This window comes from Capra hircus, chromosome 4 (genome assembly GCF_001704415.2).
Source record: "Capra hircus breed San Clemente chromosome 4, ASM170441v1, whole genome shotgun sequence".
NCBI lineage: Eukaryota > Metazoa > Chordata > Mammalia > Artiodactyla > Bovidae > Capra > Capra hircus.
The window spans coordinates 49,315,100-49,337,566 of record NC_030811.1 but is presented as its reverse complement, the minus strand read 5'-3'; the positions used below and the strand labels follow the sequence as shown (position 1 = coordinate 49,337,566).

Sequence of the window (22,467 nt, the reverse complement as noted above, 5' to 3'; positions counted from 1 at the left end):
TATACAGTTTTCATGATCATGCTGCTACTGCTGCTAAGTCAGTTCAGTCGTGTCCGACTCTGTGTGACCCCATAGACGGCAGCCCACCAGGCTCCCCCGTCCCGGGGATTCTCCAGGCGAGAACATACATTATATAAAATGAGGCAAAACTGTCCAGGCGGGATAATTAAGTTTCCTAGGTAGGTATCGCAGCAGAACTGTGATTTCTGGCTTTTCCATCTGCCTATTGCCAAGGATCAGGGATATTGAACTCTGTTCCAAGGAACAGAAGATATAAATGAAAGTGGTGCCTTATTCATACACAGGTCAGTACATTGTTTCTCAAGGGCGAAATATTTTTAGAAAAGATTCATTCAAAGGTAAGCTGAATGGCAGACTCAGTTCTACATGTTTATTTCAAGGATAAAGCCTTATGAGTAGTTATGCTAACTTTTACTATATTGTCCATTCTGACTTTGAGAAGACGAGCATGAACACAGACTTCTTAAAATCATAATGTACTTCATGTTACTCCTCAGTGGTTGAGGGCAGAGATAGGTATGTTTTTGGCAAAGCTCATATTAAAGGAGGATTGTTTCCCTTTTTGGCCTGACAGTTACCATATACTCTTATAGTTGATGAAAGTAATTTTTCCTTGTTGCTGTTTTTTGACAGCAGTTTTCATTTCACTTGTATTTTATTGGGGCTTCCCTGCTGGCTCAGATGGTAAAGAATCTGTCTGCAGTGCAGGAGGCCTGGATTCAATCCCTGGATCAGGAAGATCCCCTGGAGAATGGAATGGCTACCCACTCCAGTATTCTTGCTTGGAGAATTCCATGGACAGAGGAGCCTGGCGGGCTATAGTCCATGGGATTGTGAAGAGTTGGACATTGTCTTTGATCCAGGGAACTCAGTTATTTTGTCATTAGAGCTTCTCACTCAGACCAGTGAGAAGAATATAATGAATATTATTCCTTCTCATATCCAACAAAGAAGACTTACACTTGTCAATAAGATTGGTGATGAGCATGAAGTGAAGTTGAAGTGAAGTTGCTCAGTCACGTCTGACTCTTTGCGACCCCGTGGACTGTAGCTTGCCAGGCTTCTCTGTCCATGGGATTCTCCAGGCAAGAATACTGGAGTGGGTTACCATTTCCTTCTCCAGGGGATCTTCCTGACCCAGGGATTGAACCTGGGTCTCCCGCATTGGAGGCAGACGCTTTAACCTCTGAGCCACCAGGGATATTGTGTTTATTTGTGTAATATTTGAATAAAAATTTGTTGAGGTAATTAATATTGGTACTTTTCCAATGAGGCCTGCATTGAAATGTTTAGATTTAACTTTTTATACATGAAAACTTCTTTCAAATAACCTTATTTTCTGTTACTTTCACATGTTTACTTTTTATTCCAGCTTAGAAAAATTAACTTTCTCTCAGATTCTCCTTTTGGAGCAGTCACACATATGTTCTGCATTTTCTCATCAGCCCCATCACATTCTAGCCCTTCCTTCTTTGAAACTGCTTTTCTCATTATATCCAGGGAGTTATTTACAGACTAAATCAGTGTAATGCCAACAAACATTAGAATTTATTGTTTTACCCTTTCTATTTGTGCCATTTGTAACTCATATATCTTTATAGATATCTTTGGTTGAAATTCCAAATTTTGATAGCAAAAGCAGATAGTTATTAACTTTATGAATTACCCATCTGTCTCTTTTCTCTTCTCATAATTATATAAACATTGACTGCAGACAAAAACTGCAAATACTTGCCTAAACTGGAATTTAAAATAAGTGAATTATGGAAAAGAAAATTTTCTTTCTTTTGCATAATATCCTTAAATTTTTGATCAATTATTAGTTGTTGCTTGGGAACAAAAGTATAATCAGAAATACTAATGACGTAAGTGTTCTGTATTGTGGGGTAATCCTAGTTTGGGTTTTAGACTGGCCTATGCCTATCAATGTCTTGATAGTTTTCTGGGTATTTTTCTTCTCCTTTATGTGTTTTGCTTCTTTGAAACTATTCATAAACTTCAGATACTGTTTTGCTGATGAAAACTTTCAGTACATTTCAGGAGTAAATTAGAGTCCATCATGAGAATGTTCTAAAGGGCTATGTTCGCATGGTTGCTTTTTATGTTCATGGGTTTGTTGCTGATGAACTGTAGGCCAGTGCTGATAAATTGTCGAGCTGAATTGCCTCACATCTGACTCCCTTTTTAGGAGTTTGCAGGTAGTACTAGTGAACCGTCCCTCCTTGAACATGTGGAATGAATGACCTCCTTATTCTCTAGTTTAACCTTGAGCTGTGAAACCCCCTCTCAGCTGGGGCCGGTTCTGCACGCGGCTGCCTGCCTGGCCTGTTATTACTCCATGAATCATTGCTGGCCTTATTAAACTATTTTGGGCAGCAGCCTTTCCATTCTCCTCCCATGAACTGTGAAGATTGGAGTTGCTGCAGCAGCAGAGTCCCAGTGTGGAATCGGAATGAGAAGGCAGGAAGGGTCACTGGTTTGTATTACAGGGTTCTATCTTACAGAACAGTAGTGTCTGCTCATTGAGGCCACTTGGTGTCTTGAAATTTTTCTCGTGTTTTAAAAAGTAGACCCAGAAAGTGTATTCTTGAAACGCTAGCAATTAAGATGCTTGTAAGGCAGTTTGACCTCCCCACCCCCACCCCTTTTTCCCTTCATTTTCACTATGGCAAATGACATAACTTCTTTCAGGTTGAAATAGGGAAAGTGGGGCCAGTGTCACAGGCTGGTATAAGGGTGAAGATGAGACATGTAAGGACTAATTACAAAACTGACCACTAGCTAGTGCTAGTCTGTGGAGGAAATCCTCTGACCTGTGTTAAGGAGACATTTTAATTATGTAACCTGAATGTTTCATTTTAAAGATCAGTCACTTAGACTCAAGGAGGTTGTGCTTACCTGATGGCATATCACTGTATATTGAAGAGCAAGGGTGAGAACTCAGCTTTTCTAACTCCTAGTCCACTGTGTTTCCATTATACCACATAACTTCCCCATTTGTTGTTGGTTGAGGGCCATATTTGAACAATTCTCAGCCTTGTTGATGGAGATATTTATCACTCATCAGAAAATACTTGTTCCATATGAGGCTGTTTCATACTTCTCATTTCCTAACTCCTTAACAACAACAAGATAGGCAGACAATGTATTGGTTTCCTACTGCTGCTATAACAAATAAGTTTAGTGGCTTAAAAAAATACAAACATATTCCCTTACGGTTCTGAATGTCAGAAGTGTAAAATCAAGGTACCAGCAGGATTACACTTTCCCTGGATGCTCGTGTAGAACAAGAGCCTTTGCTTTTTTGCTTTCTCTACCGTCTAGAGGCTACCTGCATTCCTTGCCTCGAGGTCCCACGTTATATCTCATTAAATAGTATTCCACTAACTCTGATCTGCTGCTTCCCTTATAAGAACCCTATGAGTACATTGGCCCCCCATGGATAATCCTGGATGATCCATCCCCAGGGCTTAATTTAACAAAAGTGAAAGTGTTAGTAATTCAGTCGTGTCCGACTCTCTGTGTCCCCGTGTACTGTAGCCCACCAGGCTCTTTTGCCCATGGAATTTTCCAGGCAAGAATACTGGAGTGGATAACCATTGCCTTCTTCTGGGGGTCTCCCCGATCCAGGGATCGAACTGGGGTCTCATGCCTTGGATGTGGATTCTTTACCATCTGAGCCACCAGGGAAGCCCTTTAACTTAATGATATCTCTACAAAGCCCTTTTTTGCCATAAGGTAACATTTGCTGGTTACAGGGATTAGGGTATGGCTATTTGGGGACCATTGATCTATCTACCATAGTCAGTCACCTGCTTACAACCCAGAATTTCCAAACTGTCCTTTTTCACCTCTAGTTCTGAATGTTTCCAAATTAAATCCCATTTATCAGTTTGCTCACATACCTTTTTGCTAGCCATTTTCTCTCCTCCCTCTGTGCTCCATCAGGACTTTCTCCTTTTAGACTAGACCTGTTCTAGAAATGGGAGGCATTGACACCACCCACTCAGATGACTGCTCATCCTTCTCGGCACTGGTGGGGAATGGATTTCTGGGAGCATTTCCAGAGCTCACTCTGTACCTCTGAACATGTGCTTCCTGTGAGAATGTTAGATAACTTTTGGAATTTACAGAAGTCATTTTCATATTCTACCGTGTATGTATTTGGAATTTGGATCAGGAGAGATTTGCTTCCTCTGTTTGGATATAGGTCATATTTGAATTATTGTTGGTGGAAGTCTCATTGGTGAGTTTATTTAAAACCAGGGGTGGTTCTTCTAAATCTAGGGTCCCTAAACCCTAAAGGCTCCATGGAAGGTCTTCATGGAGCCAGACCTCTGGGACTGTGCAAGGTCGTATGACTGTTTTCCTGGAAAGACTGGACCATACCTCTTATTAGATTTTTAAAGAAGTTAGTGACCCAAGAAAGGTTAATGACCAGTTGAACTGATGGTGGGCGGTTTCTTTTCCATTTCCCTAATAGGTAAAAGGCCCTTGGAAGCACACTGCGTGTACTTTTTCATATGTAATATCTTTTTTCAGCTGGGACTCAACGTTTTCCATTCCTATGGAAATAGACCTCCCATGAAGGTTTATTCTGTTTCTGCCGGCATATTCTGAGACATCTTTGGAAGAGGACATGGGAAACCTTTGTTAAGTGTAATCTGTATCTTGGATAGGCAATATATAATTTGTTTGTTTAGACAGGAAGTGAAGATAAAAAATGTTGTCCTCCTCACCCCCACACCCCTCTGAACACCAGATGTTTTACTTGCATTTTTTTCCAGCACTTATTTCTTTGGAGCTGAAAACTAATCTCCTTTGATGTCTTGTCATGCATTTCCCTCTCATCTTTGATCACCATTTACCCTTTCTTCTGTCTGACTCCTTGCTGCTGCTGCTAAGTCGCTTCAGTCGTGTCCGACTCTGCAACCCCATAGATGGCAGCCCTCCAGGCTTCCCCGTCCCTGGGATCCTCCAGGCAAGAATACTGGAGTGGGTTGCCATTTCCTTCTCCAATGCATGAAAGGAAAAGGGAAAGTGAAGTCGCTCAGTCATGTGTGACTCTTAGCGACCCCATGGACTGATTGCAGCCTACCAGGCTCCTCCGTCCATGGCATTTTCCAGGCAAGAGTATTGACTCCTTAAGTTTCCTCATAAAGAATGTATAATATTTTCCTGCCTTTATCATTAACTTTACCTTCACCTTTATCCATACTTTGCCTTATGGGAACCCAAAAGATGAGGACTGACTTGGAATTTGCTGAGTTTTCATACATTGCTAGATAGGTGAGGCTTAATGATAGTAAAGGAATGTTGTGTATGTGTAAGGCAAAAAGCAAATGAACCCAATTATTTCCTGTTTGAATAAAACATGAATAACTTCATGTTATTTAAAGCTTAGTGAGCAAAACAAATGACCAAAGGTGATTATTTATGCTTTCTGAATTGTAAAGGCTTTTAAAAACAGGTGCAATTTGGAATTAAGCTTAGATGACTGCAAAAGGGAATTCATTAAGGTTCACTGACTTGGCAGAGCAGTTTTGAAGCACCAGGCAGAAGAGGGAGATTAATTTTCCATTCAATAAAATCTCCTTTCTTGATGAGTTTATCTTCCTTTTTTGTTGTTGTTTGTAAATATGTGGTGTTTGGGAAAATTACCCCTTTGACAATAAATAGGATATATACAAAAATCTCTTTGAGAACTTTGGGACATTATGCAAAATAATGCTTAACTACTATGAAAGGAATACATTGCTTTCGACAAAACTCACTTATGTTCATTTTTGTTTAAAACAAGAATGTAAGTCTCATTTGCCCTCATTTAACCATTTTATAGATAGAAAAAAATCGATATTGGGATAGATGGTCTTTATAGCATTATGTAACTATTTAGTGACAAAGTTGGTGATAAAACTCAGGAGTCCAGAAACGGACTCAGCGATCTCTTATTATATTATACTGCCTGTGTTCTATAGAAAGAGGAAAAGGTTGAAAGTTGAAGGACATAGATTTCATGCCTTGTAAATGAAACCACAATGAGGTGTACCTGCACACCCACCAGCACAGCTGAAACTCACCGTGTGTTGGCTTGGATGTGGAGCAGCTGGAGCTGTCGGGTATGGCTGGTGGGATGGCTGGTGGGAGTGTGACAAGGCACAGCCACACGAAGGGCAGTTTGGCAGCTGGTAACATTAAACATGCTTCCTTTTGGCCTAACAGTTCTGTTCCCATGCATTTACCCAAGAAAGGTCTGTATATAACTGCTCACAGCAGCTTTGTTATAACCGCTAAAAGCTAGAAACAGCTCATATGTTCATCAACTTGTAGAGAGACAAATTGTGGTATATTTATTTACTTATTCCATGGAATACTACTCATCAATGAAAAGGAAGGAACCATTGATGTAAGCAACATGGTGACTGGAACTCAGAAACATTGTTGAGAGAAAGAAGCAGAAACAAAAAAGATATTCTGCATGATTCCATTTATATGGAGTCCTGAAACAATCAAGAGTAGTTCTAGTGATAGAAATCAGAGGTGGGGGTGTGGGAGTTGACTGCAAAAGGGCATGAGGGTACTTTTGGGGTGAGGGAAATGTTCTATATGTTGCTGAAAGCGGTGGCTCTATTGGCATACACATGTCCAAGCTCATCATAGTGTGTACTTGAAAGGGGGCATTTTACTGTATGTAAATTATACCTCAATAAAGTGATTTTTTAAAAGAGGATCATGAGATATTAAGGTACTGAACAACAAAGCACAGATGGTGTAAAGCGTAAAATATTTTTACCATGCCATTGAATTTTCTCTGGTCCATTATCTCTCTCAAAATTGTAGTCCTTCTGTTACGGTCCCCTTGCCATTTGTCTGAGAATGCATATAACTACAAGCCAGCATCCCATTGTGGAAAAAACTGAACAGTCCGCCCATGCACATTTCCACAAGCAAGTTTCTTCTGTGCTTGAGAATATTTTGCCAATTTAAGCAGCAATCATGGGAATCATTTAGAGCTTCCATTATTAATTCTTTTTTACTTACCAAAAATTTACAAGCACAACTATATATGCAAATAAAATAACATCCGGAGACATGCCAAGTGTTTTTCTGTTCTCTGGGAGGAAGTTTAGAGGATTTGTAGACTGAGTAGGTTGAATTTATAGCTATATTCTCTGCTTAAAAAATCTAAAAATAAGGACGTTGGCATCAAAGTTGGTGTTCTGAGTCATATTTTAAACCCTGTAAGCCTGTGGCTTTGCAAAATGCTATTCAGAAAACTCTAAACTGCGTATCCAATATATTTTTGTCTTGCCAACTCCTCCGCCAGCTTCTTTCAGTGATTTCTTTCAGCAATGTCTAAGACTAGAATTGTAGTTATATGGGTCCTCTTGAAATGAGTTCTAGGTATAAGATGAGAGCAACCTTGCTTCTAACTGAATCAAAGATTCCCAAGAGCTTTCTCTTTAGTATACTTGAGGATTATTCAGTAACCCAAGGCACACAATGGAGAATGAAAGTGAGTAAAAATTAGTGATTGTATTCATTCTGTTGCTCAACTAAAACACGAATGTCACCAGTATTTTCTGTGACTGTGCCTATTGTATGATAGGTATCTTGCGAGGCTGCAGGGTATAAAGATGAAAAAGAATAGTATCTTCCCTCTAGGAACTTATAATTCAGTAAGGAGACAGACACAAACAAAATTTTTCATTTTCAAAATACAATTCCTAAAATAAACTATGTGCAAGGGCAGCCTGGTGTGCATTAGCCTTGGAATGTTAAGTCCATTTAGCCTAATGTGTCATTTAAAGCCAGTGTTTCCTTATTGATTTTCTATCTAAATGATTTATCTATTAATTTAGTGGAGTGTTAAAGTCTCCTACTGTCCTGTATTACTGTCTCTTTTCCCCTTTGGGTCTATTAATATTTGCTTTATATATTTAGGTCCTCCCATGCTCGGTGCATAAAGATTTACAAATATCATATGGTATCCTCTTGTTGGATTGACCCCTGTATCATTCCATAACGATTTTCTTTGTCTCTTATTACAGCCTTTTTCTTAAAGTCTGTTTTGTCTAATATCGCTACCGCAGCTTGCTTTTGGTTTGTATTTGCAGGGCGTATCTTTTTCCATTCCTTCACATTCAGTCTGTGTGTGTCCATGCCTCTGAACTGGGAGTCTTGTAGGCAGAGTAATGATAGGTCTTGTTTTTTTTCAATTGGATAATTTATTCTATTTGCATTCAAAATGTTTATTGATAGGTATGTGCTTATTGCCATTTTGTTAGTTGTTTCTTGGCTGTTCTGTAATTCCTTTCTTCCCCGCTCTCTTCCTTTGTGATTTGACGGTTTTCTGTAGTAGTATGCTGAGCTGCCTTTGTCTTTCTTGTATCTGGGAATATTAGGGAGGAGTGGATGGAAAGCGTCATTGGAGCTACAGCCAGGATGACCACTCTGCCGTGTGCACACTGGGGGTGGAGGTGAGGGATGCTCAGGGAGTTTGTGGGGAACTGCAAGTGGATTGGTGTTGCTGGCAGGTGAAATGTGAGGAGGATTGTGGGAATCAAGGCTTGTGTGTAGCATGGAAGACTTGAGGCTTCCTCTTGTTAAGTCAGTAGTTTTCAACTGTGACTTTTTGTCATCTAGAAGATTTTTTAAAAAGTGTTAGTACCTAGATCCCAGGACTGTTGAGTTACCATCTTTAGGAAGAGATAATGTAATTCTGTGTAGAAATCCACACTGGATAGCACAGTTAACAGGAAAGTTACAACTCAAAAAAACAAGTACAAAGTGTAAGAGGTAGACTCTTGCTACTCCCTCTATTTTAAGTGATTAAATATATCATCTTAAATATGTTCTCATTATAAAAATGTTGAAATTACAAAAATTTAGTAAGAAAAAGAGGTGAAAAACCCCCTTTGATTTACCAACCAAAGGTAGCCCTTATTAATTCTTTGAGCATTTCCTGTGATTTTCATTTTCAGTATGCATTTTATGTAGTTTTGTGTACTTTTGTATTTCATATTTTTCTTTTTAAAAAATTATTTCTGTTTTTCTTGGTTGCGCTGGGTCTTTGTTGTGGTGCCTGCTTTTTCTAGTTGTGGCAGGTGGGGGCTACTATTCACCATGGTACATGGGCTTCTCACGGTGGCGGCTTCTGTTGTTGTGGAGCACAACAGAAGCTCGTGGCACACGAGCTTCAGCAGTGTGGCGCATGGGTTTAGTTGCTCTATGACATGTGGGATCTTCCTGAACCAGGGATCGGACCCATATCCCCTGCATCGGGAGGCAGATTCTTATCCACTGTACCACCAGGGAATTCCTAGTATATTTCTTTAAACATGAATACTTTACATGTTATAATTCTTCACAAATAGCTTTAGTAGCAATACTCTTCATTATATAAAATAATATATTCCAATCTAATTTGCTTAACTTTTCCTCTACTGTTTGGCATTAAGGTTGTATCCACTTTTTACCTATTACAAATGTTGAGTCAAAGGGTAAAACTATTTTATAGCATTTTATAACAACCATTAAATAGGTTTCTCATATACTTTAATTTATTTATACTTACTCCTTGGAAGGAAAGTTATGACCAACCTAGATAGCATATTCAGAAGCAGAGACATTACTTTGCCAACAAAGGTCCATCTAGTCAAGGTGGTCGTGTATGGATGTGAGAGTTGGACTGTGAAGAAAGCTGAGCGCCGAAGAATTTATGCTTTTGAACTGTGGTGTTGGAGAAGACTCTTGAGAGTCCCTTGGACTGCAAGAAGATCCAACCAGTCCATTCTAAAGGATATCAGTCCTGGGTGTTCATTGGAAGGACAGATGCTAAAGATGAAACTCCAGTACTTTGGCCACCTCATGCGAAGAGTTGATTCATTGGAAAAGACTCTGATGCTAGGAGGGATTGGGGGCAGGAGGAGAAGGGGACGACAGAGGATGAGATGGCTGGATGGCATCACTGACCTGATGGACATGAGTTTCAGTGAACTCCGGGAGTTGGTTATGGACAGGGAGGCCTGATGTGCTGCAATTCATGGGGTTGCAAAGAGTCGAACACGACTGAGTGACTGAACAGAACTGAACTGAGCAACTGAGTGTAGTGCACACACAGAAAATTGCATATAATTAATGTAAACGATATTGTGTGATTGGAAATCTGTATGCATGTATGTTACCATCCCCACAAACCAGATAATAAACATACAAAAGATCAGGAGTTTTGAAAGCCCTAGCAAACTTAGTGGAACAAGCACCCACAGATACTCCTATGTGTCTGATTTCGTTTCCAATCTCATTCTTCTTGCCCCATAATAAAGAAGTCAATAAGTCTTGGTGAATAGGGAAATTCAGAGGGCACCCATGTATTATTGTTTTCACCATAATGGGGTCGCAAAGAGTCGGACACGACTGAGCGACTGAACTGAACTGATGAGCAAATGTGTCATAATTTGCCAATCCTTCCATTCACTGGGTATTGATATTCAAAATTACTTTTCTAGTCTCTGGAATATAGTGTCTGAAACTGATCAGGTAAGGGGGGATTTTACTGGACTGATGTGGGAGTTGCTCACAACCCCTGGGCTGGAAGCGCGGGTGGAACTTGGCAGGGCCTCAGACATGGCCCAGATCCATCCATCCTCCAATTCTTTTTTCTGGTCCTAAAATTGTCACTCAACCCTACCCCCCTCCCACTTCTGTACTGACCCTAAGGTAAGCAAACTTTGAATTCGGAATTAACCCTGTGGTTTTCTGTAAGGAGGATGATCCATCACTTTCACCCAGGAAGCTCTGGGTCACTGAGAGTGTGGGGAGTTGGATGGAGAAACAGAAATGCTTGACCTGAAATTCTGAAGCAGGACTGGGGAATGAGGCACACACAGCAGGGCTGACAGCAAGGCTGTGAATCAGAACCAGGTGGTCAGGCTGGAATGAGGTCAGAGGAGGAGGGGGGCTGAGCCAGCAGCCCAGTGTACATCTGAGGAGGCCTGGAGAGGGACAAGGGGATGGCAGGAGGGACCGGGAAGGTGTCCTGAGTTACTGCATACTCCCAACTCTCATTTGGGGTTTACTGTAATGAAGAATCATACAATACATTCTGTTTCTTTGATTGTTTAATGAGTGATATGTGTTTCTGAAACCACATTCCAAAGGCACCAAGATTTCCACTGAAAAGTTAATTTCCCTCCCACCCCAGTCACTCAGCCACACAATTCCTTGGGTGAGGAAACTGAGGCTCAAACAGGCAGATTGCTCAAGATCACTATCACAGTGTATGTAAGTTATTCTGAGGTATTTTTAAAAATAAACTACATTCCCAGTACTAATGATATTAAAGGAGCAGAGATCCCACGTATGTCTTTGAGGTGCTCAGTATATACAGCCTCTGTCCTGGGGGTTGGAGACAAGGGTGATGAAAGACATAATTTATATTGATCACAAGAGACATTGAGAAGTTGCTGAAAATCACAACTTTTCATGTGTCTACCCTATAATATATATATATATATATATTTATTTATTTATTTAAAAATCCATCTATTTGACCTTCTTGGTTGCTCAGACACTAAAGAATCTGCGTGCATTGCAGGAGACCCAGGTTTGATCCCTGGGTTGGTAAGATCCCCTGAAGAAGGGAATAACTATCCCACTCCAATATTCTTGCCTGAAGAATTCCACGGACAGAGGAGCCTGGTGGGCTACAGTCCGTGGGGTTGCAAAGAGTCGGACATGATTGAGCAACTCACACACACACATGAATGCTGTATTTCAACAAAAAATCTTTTAAATTCTGTAATGAGAACTCTAATTTGCCTTCACTTCTGGATAAGCAGACATTTACTGAAACTGAAATTTCTGGAGAGCAGCAAAAATCCACAGGCCCTTGCAAGCCATAGAGATCCCCTGTGAAGGATTCATATGTTTGTATGGGATTGGGATGGCCCTCCCACTCTGGCCCAGGGCCTGTTTGTTTACCAGTTTAGGATATCTGAGGAAGGACAGGACCAGAGAGTGTACACCCTATTTCTCCATGCTGCAGCTGGGGTGCTACCACTATTGAACTACATTTTGGAATTGAACTTGGAAGATGTTTTCCCCTCTAAGAAGCCTTATCAACTCTCTGCTTCACCTGCATTGCATTGGTCTCCCTGGTCTCACCTGGGTATGTGACCACACACTAACAGATTTCTATGAGAAGATGTGTTTAGAGTTTCAAACAGCTGATTTATAACTATTTGGGGGATATCACCTCTCAAAAGTTGGAATTATCTACGCTTGTTCTGTTTACCTTGCTCTTTTGACTGTAGACAATGAATTTTAGGCTTTTCATTCCCTTGGGTGGTTCTTTTGGCTTGTGACGGGTTGGTCTGTGTGAATATGTGAGTGCATGTGTGTATCTGTTTTAACCTACATGGTGGTATTTCTGAGAATTAGAGATGTCATAACTTAAACAACAACAAAAAAAAATGTGGGCCTGAGTCATTGCTAAATGTAAGGCAGGCATACAGATCAAAGATCAACCAACTGCTTTGGAGCTTGAAGATCATTTTTTTGTTTTGTTTCGTTTTGGTTTTTTTGAAGATCATTTTAACATCCAGATTTGGCTATTTAGTTATTCTGTAAGGGTTTTAATTAGACCCCTCATTGCTTGTAAACAGGCCTTCAGTGACCTAAGCCAGTACTGCCTGCCATGATAGAAGAAAGCCTTTGAGATCTTGGAAGACCTATGTTTCATTTCTGTATATGATTGTCAAAAACCTCTCAAATGATCTATTTGTGAGTTCGCGGATGACTAATGTGGCTGCCATGATTGACAAGTCTTAACCTAATTTATATTGGTGTTTCCACATGGTGAAGTTGATTTTAGCCTGTGGCTTTTGCTATTCATTCTTTCCATGAGATCACTAGAGTATCTGGGGCTTCCCTGGTGGCTCAGTAGTAAAGAATCCACCTGCAATGCAGGAGGTGCAGGTTTGACCCCTGGGTGAGGAAGATTCCCTGGAGAACGAAATGACAGCCCACTCCAGTATTCTTGCCTGGGAAATCCCATGGACAGTGGAGCTTGAAGGGGTAGAGTCCCTGGGGTCGCAAAAGAGTCGGACATGCCTTAGCGACTAAACAACAGCTAGAACATATGGACTCCGAAGGCTTTATAGAGACTGATCTGAAGTTATAGACTTACATCTTGATATTTTGCTCATTTGTCTTCCGAGTATGGTATTTTAAATTACTCATAGTGAAGTTCTCAAAACTTGCTTATTGGAGTTTATTCATCTTTCAGCGCACAGCATAGTTCTTTCTTTTTTGAATTCCAGTGTTATATATCAGATTCAGCAAAAGTAGATTCACCTCAGTGGCAGTGGTTTTTGAGGGAGAAGATGGATAATTGCATATCTGATTCTGTTGGATTCAAAGATTATTTTTAGGGTAAGATTGTTTTTATTGATATATTATTTAATGCCACAAAATTCGCCCTTTTAGACTATATAAGTTTATCATACTAAGTGAAGTAAGCCAGACAAATATCATATGATGCCACTTAAATGTGGAATCTAGAGTATATGACAGAGATGTATTTTTTAGTATACTAACAAAATCGTGCAATGATCACAACCCATCTTATTCTAGAATATTTCCATTACCCCCAAAAGAAATCCCAAGCCCTGGCAAACACTAGTCTGCTTACTGTCTTCATAGATTTGCTTATTCTGGGCATTTCATGTAAATGGAGTCATATAATATGTAGCCTTTTTTATCTGACTTCCTTCACTTAGCATAATGTTGTCAAGTTTCACCCACATGGTAGCATGACTGTCTTTCTTTCCTTTTTGTAGCTGAATAATATTTCATGCTCTGGTATCTTAGTCTAAGCTACTATGACTAATTACCATTGATTGGATGGCTTAAACAACAAACATTAATTTCTTTCAGTTCTAGAGACTGGAAAGTCCAAGGACCGGCTACCTGCAGATCTGCTGTCTGGTGAGAGATCACTTCTTTGTTTGTAGATGGCTATCTTCTTGGTGTGTCCTCATATGGTTGAGAGTGGAGACAGGAAACAAGCCTCAGGCCACCAATCCCATTCACGGGGCTCCACCCTCATGACTTAATTACCTCCCCATGGCCCCATCTGCAGATACCATCACATTGGGGATTAGGCTTCAGTATATGAGTTTGGGACTGTACAATCTTATCAGTTCATACATAGCATATAGATATTTTACTTTTTATTTATCCATTTATCAGTTGATAAACATTTGTGTTTTTCTGATTTATGCTGCTATGACTATTCCTGTGCAAGTTTTCTGTGTGAATATACATTTTCAGGTTTCCTGGGTATATACCTAAGAGTGATACTGCTGTCTCATATGGTGTCTAAGTTTTGAGGAACTGGCAGACTGTTTTTCAAAGTATACATTGCCACCAAAGAGTCTGAGTTCCAGTTTCTCAATATCCTTTCTAACTCTTGTTATTGTCTGCCTTTTTGTTTGCTTCTTCTTTATTATTATTATTATTATGGCCATCCTAGGGAATATGAGGGGCTTCCTAGGTGGCATCAGTGGTAAAGAATCCGGCTGCCACTGCGGAAGATACAAGAGACTTGGGTTCGATCACTGCACCAAGAAGATCCCCTGGAGGAGGGCGCAGCAACTCAGTGTTCTTGCCTAGAGAATCCCATGGACAGAGGAGCCTAGTGGGCTGCAGTCCATGGGGCTGCAAAGAGTGGGACACAACTGAAGTGACCTAGAATGAGCACGAGGGAGTATGAAGAGATTTTTTTTTTTTGATAATTTTAATTTGCATTTCTTTCAGGGTTAATAATGTTAAGCATCTTTTGCTTATTGACCATTTGTGTGTCTTCCTTGGAGAAATATCTTGAGAAATATCTTTTCAAGCTCTTTGCCCACTTAAATTATTTTTTCTTTGAGTTGTAAGAATTATTTCTATATTCTAAATAATAGGCCCATGTCAACTATATGATTGCAAGCATTTTCTCCCATTTTTGAGCTGTCTTTTTATTTTCTTGATTTTATCCTTTGAAGTATAAAAGTTTTAATTTTAAAGTCCAACTTACTTTTTTTTCTTTTTTGCTTTTGCTTTAGGTGTCATATGTAAGAGACCATGATCTAACCCAAGGTCAGGAAAATTGACACCTGTGTTTTCTTTCAAAGGGTTTATAGTCTGAACTCTCACATTTAGGACTTTGGTTCATTTTGAGTGAGTTTTTGTATGTGGTATGAAGCAAGGGTCCAGCTTCATCCTTTTGCATGTGAATATCTCCTTTTCCCAGCACCATTTGTTGAAAAGACTATTTTTTCCCTATTGAATTGTCTTGGTACCTTTGTCCAAATGAATTGACCATAACTGTGAGAGTTTAAGTTCTGCATTCTCAATTCTATTCCATTTATCTGTACGTTTACTTATACTTGTTACAGAAATGCTAAGTATGGATCCTGTTTCTTGTGTACTTGGGTAGATTTAGTGCACATTTGCTTGGAGATATGTGTTAAGGCAGTCCTGCACAACAGTTGCATGAGTATTTAATTTCTGAGATAGTTTCCCCAAGATTTTTTTGAGCACTTTGTCCAGTTAACTGAGAATGTCACTCCCTGGAGTGGTACTTCTCTCTTCCATATGATGTTGGACTTCCTATTCAGATGTTTTCTCTTGAGGGTAATTCCAGACTGAAATGGGAAGGATGGAACCTAAGTAGTAAGCTGTGGAAAGCAAGGAGGAAGGGGTGTGGGGAAGCTGGGTTTGGGGAGAGAGATGTGATAATGAGAGACCCAGGGAGGGCTTTTAGGGAAGACTGGGTCAAATAGGGAAGCATGAGCCCAGTCTCTGAACATTGCTTGTGGTTTTTATGTGATGGTCATGGTTTCTCATGCTTCTCTAGGCCTCTCAAGTCTAGACATGAAACTAAGCAAAAGGCGTCCAAGTGTTAGTATCGGCTGTTACAAGCCTGATTCATAAGCCAGAAATGGTTTCTGTGCCTGTTAGGCTGTTATCTCCTTGACAGATGTACCAGCCTTTAAAGGTAAGAGTTCATTCACCATTTCACAGGATGATTGAGCTTTAAAGTTGGTCATTAGGCTGAAGGAATGTTGAAGTATTACCTCAAAAAGGAGATTCTGAGGTCAGGAGGATTTGGAATGGGCTGTTGAACATAGTTAACAGATTTGCTTTTGCTGTTGTTTGCCTAAGTGCAGGATCTCTCAGAAACCCTTAATGTGCCAAAATGTCTTTAAGAAGGGAATATGGGAGCAGTGTTTACCAAGGTGACTGGTCTGTGGGAACTCATTTTATCCCCCCATAGACAGCCCTATGAAACTGTTATTTGGCAGAGCACATTTTGAGTAATTATGATCCAGGATATCACCTTTATTTTTCAGTCATGAAATTTGATTTCTTAGTCTTTTTGAGCTGCTGTTTCTAGGACAGGTCATGTCTACTGGTATATTACATAGAAGCTATGCCGTCTCACTTATCAAAAAAGTGAGAGCTTAAATTAGAAGTTAAGATCAAACTCCTGAAACATTGCATGTATGTACAGTTAACTTATAAAATACCCTACCTTCCAGGATCTGATTTTTTTTTCACATGTTACTTGTTTGTATGCCCAGTCTTTCAGCCATGTTGACTCTTTGTGACCCCATGGATTATAGCCTGCCAGCCTGCCAGGCTCCTCTGTCAATGGGATTTATCAGGAAAGAATACTGGAGTAGTTAGCCATTTCCTTACTTGTTTAGATTGGTCTGTGTGGTGCCTAATAATCCATGATCTGTTGAATGGGTAAAATTTGATTTCTACAGCTTTTGCTCTGATACACCTTTTAAAAGATAGAGGACAGGAAGAGGCAGGGGAACAGGGACCCACACCAAGCAAGACCGCTGACTTTTGCCGTGGAATTAACCAAACACATGAACAGCTACCCAGTTCTGAGTTGTCAATTAAGCTTGTCATACCTGGAATGCTTTCTTAGAGTGGTGTGGTAGAACGGACTGTATGCAATCACATATATGGATGTAGCTAGCTATGCTATATTCTAATGGCTCTTCCATCTTCCCTCCCTCAACCCAAACACCCATCTTCCTTCTTCTTCCAGGTCATCTAAATGTGTGTGCATATGTGTGTTCAGTCGTGTCTCTTTGCGACCCATGGACTGTAGCCCACCAGGCTCCTCTGTCCTTGGAATTCTCCAGGCAAAAATACTGGAGCAGGTTGCCATTTCTTACTCCAGGGGATCTTCCCAACCCAGGGATCAAACCTGCTTTGTGTCTCCTGCATTGGCGGGTAGATTCTTCACCACTAGCACCACCTGGGAAGCCAGGTCATCTAATAGGGTTTGTTTATTTGACTTTCCTTTAAAGAGAAGGAGGGTTTCTTTTAACCAAAGGGAGAGTGGCAGGAGAAAGGGGGGAGAGTGTGAGAGAGAGAGTGTGAGCATGAGAGTAATAGAAAGACAGGAAGAGAGAAGTGGGAGGGACACATAAATAGATACCTAGTATTGGAAGAAGTCTTTGTGGTATAGATAAATTCACTTCCAGTAAATCCAGATTGTGTGTGTTGGTGTGCCATCCCTGATGTGTAACAACAGCGCAGATGGGATTCCCAGTGTCAATAATTTCCATTCACACCTCTAGTTAAAAGACCCAAGCCCTGTCATTTTTACTTATCTACATTTTCCCACATTCTTGGGAGGCCTGCACTTTTCCTGATAACTATGGGAGGTGTGACATAGGACAGTTCTCTCATGTTGAAGCATATTTCTCCAAAAACTGAGGCACAACCAGAGAATGAAGAGGGCTACTGAGCATATTGAGTCAGAATCTGAGGTTGGGGGTGTTGGGGAAATAAGAGAAGCACAGGTCAGGTGACCATTTTGGGAAAATGAACCATTCCGTTCAGTCCAGTCTCTCGGTTGTGTCTAACTTTTTGCGACCCTGTGGACTGCAGCACGCCAGGCTTCCTGTCCATCACCAACTCCCAGAGGTTACTCAAACTCATGTCCATCAAGTCGGTGATGCCATCCAACCATCTCATCCTTTGTCGTTCCCTTCTCCTCCCGCCTTCAATCTTTCCCAGCATAAGGGTCTTTTCCAGTGAGTCAGTTCTTCACATCAGGAGGCCAAAGTATTGGAGTTTCAGCTTCAGCATCAGTCCTTCTAATGAATATTCGGGACTGATTTCCTTTAGGATCGACTGGTTGGATCTCCTTGCAGTCCAAGGGACTCTCAAGAGTCTTCTCCAACACCACAGTTCAAAAGCATCAATTCTTCGGCACTCAGCCTTCTTCACAGTCCAACTGTCACATCCGTACATGACTACTGGAAAAGCCATAGCTTTGACTAGAAGGACCTTAGTCGGCAAATAATGTCTCTGCTTTTGAATATGCTATCTAGGTTGGTCATAGCTTTTCTTCCAAGGAGCAAGCGTCTTTTAATTTCATGGCTGCAGTCACCATCTGAGTGATTTTGGAGCCCCCCAAAATAAAGTCTGACACTGTTTCCACTGTTTCCCCATCTATTTCCCATGAAGTGATGGGACTGGATGCCATGATCTTTGTTTTCTGAATGTTGAGCTTTAAGCCAACTTTTTCACTCTCCTCTTTCACGTTCATGAAGAGGCTTTTTAGTTCCTCTTCACTTTCTGCCATAGAGCCCCCCCAAATAAAGTCTGTCACTGTTTCCGTTATTTCCCCTTCTATTTGCCATGAAATGATGGGATCAGATGTCATGGTCTTAGTTTTCTGAGTGTTGAGTTTTAAGCCAACTTTTTCTCTCTCTTTCACTTTCATCAAGAGGCTCTTTAGTTCTTCGCTTTCTGCCATAGGGGTAGTGTCGTCTGCATATTTGAGGTTATTGATATTTCTCCCAGCAATCTTGATTCCAGCTTGTGCTTCATCCAGCCTGGCATTTTGCATGATGTACTCTGCATATAAGTTAAATAAGCAGGATGACAGTCTACAGCCTTGACGTACTCCTTTCCCGATTTGGAACCAGTCTGTTGTTCCATGTCCAGTTCTACCTGTTGCTTCCTGACCTGCATACATATTTCTCAGGGTGCAGGTCAGGTGGTCTGGTGTCAAGTCAGTAAAGTAATTGCTGTTTTATATTTACTTCAGTTACATATGTTTCTTATTTTCAAAAAGCAAGCAAAACAAAACAAAAAAGCTCAAAGGAAAAGTTAAAATATTTCCCCAATATCTCAACCAGAAACTAATCAGTGTTAGCATTAATTTCAGGCTTGGCTGGTGTGTAAAGTGAGAGAGATGATACAGGGAGGGATAAACGATGGGGAGAAATAATTGTATAAGACTGAGCTCAAGTTAAACATGGTTTTAAAAGTAAATAAAATATTTTATTTTACCTCAATTTAACAAAAGCCAAAGAAATAACCAGGCTGCTGAAGAGTAATTTTTTATTCCAACAGGATTAATTCCCTTAGTCAGAAGAGAGATATCTGTCTGGGAGTGAGAATGGGTTGAGTGAGCTAAAACAATGTATATAAAAAACAGCCTAATTCTTTGGCCCAGCAGCTCTCCCCTGATGTCAAATGTTTGTCATTTGTGTTATTTTCATTTTGTTAGAATTTATTTTTTGTAACGTAGGCTTCCCTGGTGGCTCAGTAGTTAAAAAAAAAAATCTGCCTGCAAATGCAGGAGCTGTGGGTTTGATCCCTGCTCCAGGAAGATCCCCTGAAGAAGGACATGACAACTCATTCCAGTATTCTTGCCTGGAGAACCCCATGGACAGAGAAGTCTGGTGGGCTATGTCCATGATGTCACAAAAGAGTGGGACATGACTTAGCGACTGAACAGCAACAAATACTTTTAACACTTAGTAGCTCTGCCTCCCCTGTCTATTCCCCCACTTATTTAATCCGGTCAATATACCATTGCTCTTTTTTTCCCATGGTTTTATCATTCTGGATAATTTTATGTTTGGTGCGGTTCATCATTGTTAAGTTTATTTTGGAAAAGGCTTTTTGAAGCCCTATTTCCTAAGTTGTTTTATCTTTGGGAATTGTTCCATATTGCCTTTATTTTTGAAAGACAACTTTTCTATTGCTAAATTGTCTCCTACAGAGGCTATACTCATTGTATGGAGAATCCCATGGACAGGGAATCTTGATGGGACTATAGTCCATAGGCTTGCAAAGAGTCACACGACTGAAGTGACTTACCACACATGAGTGATTTATGAGAATGCCTGTTTTAATGGGGAACTTCTAAGAATATCTGTTTGCCTGAAATGGTAGAATTATATTGGGCAATAAGTTTGAGTTGATAATCAAATATTGATTTATGGGAACTTTTGAATGTTGGGAAATTAGCTGTTTTCTTAGTGAATTTCTCATTTCCTCGCTAAAGAAACAGTTTTCCCCCAGGCCAAAAGATTACTACTGGGCAGCTCTGTGGAGCTGTTTCTAGCACTTTGCAAAATTGTGTGGAATCCTCTTAAAAGGCTTCTCCCCTCCCTCCTCACTCTGTGAAAAAAGTACTTTGCTGGCCTGCGATGGAGGTTTTCTTTTTTTTCATCTGAAGATGGTAGACAATTGTAAATATCAGATGCCAAACAAACTGGCATCTGATAATTGTTTGAACTGATAATTCTTTTTTCTTCTGTTTTGAAACATGATCTTTTGTCTCGTCACAGACTCTTATCTTTAAACTGAACTGCCATTATAAGCCCTTCCTAAAAGACACATGAACTTCACACATCTTTTTGTAATGCTCCTAATGGTTTTCCATGGAAGCTGTGTGGAACTAATCTCTGCACTGACACAGTTTGAAGTACCTGGAAGTTGCAGCTGGGCTTATTACTTAAAAATCCCTGCTGACCTCATGTAGAAAACTAATAGCCTCTTTCATTCTTTAATTCATTGTCTCCAAACAATGGAAGGAGTGGGGAAGAAAATTTCCGAGATGACTTAATACATTTAAGTGTTGGACACCAGGCCTAGGATGACTCAGCTGTCTACCAGCCATTGATTTTTTCAGAGTTGGTTGGAGTGAGAATATACCAGGAAGGTTTTGGGAGGCAGAAATATCCTAAGGTATTCTCACTTTGTGCTAAGGGAAAGGAGGGAGAAAATAAGAGGTTTAGAATGGTGTGGTCTAAAGGTGTATTGGTCTGACGTGGCAGCTACCAGCCACATGTGGCTATGGAAATTTAAATTATTTAGTTAATTAAGATTTACTTATTTATTTATTGTTAATTAAGATTTAAAATTGAGTCTCTTAGTTGCACTTAATTCAGTACCCACATTTAACTAGAGGCTGTGATATCGGACAGCCCCCCAAGCTCTGTTGGCTGGCTCTGGTTCAGATGCTGAGCTTCTATTTCACAATCATTCAGTGTTCGTTACCACCTTAACGAATGCTCTCCTGTCTTTTCTCCCTCCCTCCCACTGCTTTCAGTCATTCTTCTGCTCCAACTCAGGTGATGAAACTCGGTTCTTCTTACTGCCTTGCTGGCATCCTCTGGTTTCTGGGCACCAGATAGCGTCCAGGGAATCCTGTGTATGACTGAGACTAGATCTTTGCACCGCAGAATCAACCAGACTCTGGCCAAGGTCCAAGATTTCGTCAGTGTCCTTTCCAAAGGACCACGGTGCTGGAGATTTTGACTCTTTAACAATAAAACTGCTCTTTAGAAATATTTAAGTACTTAGGACTTTTACTTTAATTCTCTCTTCCCCTTCTGAATGGATGTTCTTGATGTACAGTCCTGGGTTCTGTCCTACTTGTACCCACGACTGACCCTGTAGCCTTCAGTTTAGTTCAGTCACTCAGTCGTGTCTGACTCTTTGCGACCCCGTGAATCGCAGCACGCCAGGCCTCCCTGTCCATCACCAACTCCTGGAGTTCACTCAGACTCTTGTCCATCAAGTCAGTGATGCCATCCAGCCATCTCATCCTCTGTCGTCCCCTTCTCCTCCTGCCCCCAATCCCTCCCAGCATCAGAGTCTTTTCCAATGAGTCAACTCTTCGCATGAGGTGGCCAAAGTACTGGAGCTTCAGCTTCAGCATCATTCCTTCCAAAGAAATCCCAGGGCCGATCTCCTTCAGAATGGACTGGTTGGATCTCCTTGCAGTCCAAGGGACTCTCAAGAGTCTTCTCCAACACCACAGTTCAAAAGCATCAATTCTTCGGCGCTCAGCCCTCTTCGCAGTCCAACTCTCTCATCCATACATGACCACAGGAAAAACCATAGCCTTGACTAGATGGACCTTAGTTGGCAAAGTAATGTCTCTGCTTTTGAATATACTATCTAGGTTGGTCATAACTTTTCTTCCAAGGAGTAAGCGTCTTTTAATTTCATGGCTGCAGTCACCATCTGCAGTGACTTTGGAGCCCCCCAAAATAAAGTCTGACACTGTTTCCACTGTTTCCCCATCTATTTCCCATGAAGTGATGGGACTGGATGCCA

The 22,467-nt window shown here is 40.7% G+C and overlaps 1 protein-coding gene across 6 annotated transcripts in view; it reads left to right on the top strand.

Annotated features, from left to right (window-relative positions):
- The window catches only part of OSBPL3 (oxysterol binding protein like 3), a 194,155-nt gene that overhangs the window by 49,107 nt on the left and 122,581 nt on the right, over window positions 1–22,467 (top strand). For 4 of the 6 annotated variants that reach the window (XM_018047077.1, XM_018047075.1, XM_018047076.1 and 1 more), the window contains exon 2: window positions 13,963–14,013. The exons of 1 other annotated variant lie outside the window; for it this stretch is intronic. The gene's annotated coding sequence lies outside the window, so the exon portion shown is untranslated. Of the gene's footprint in view, window positions 1–13,363; window positions 13,459–13,962; window positions 14,014–22,467 lie in introns of those variants that run through there. One more of the 6 variants, XM_005679288.3, reaches the window with a different exon arrangement.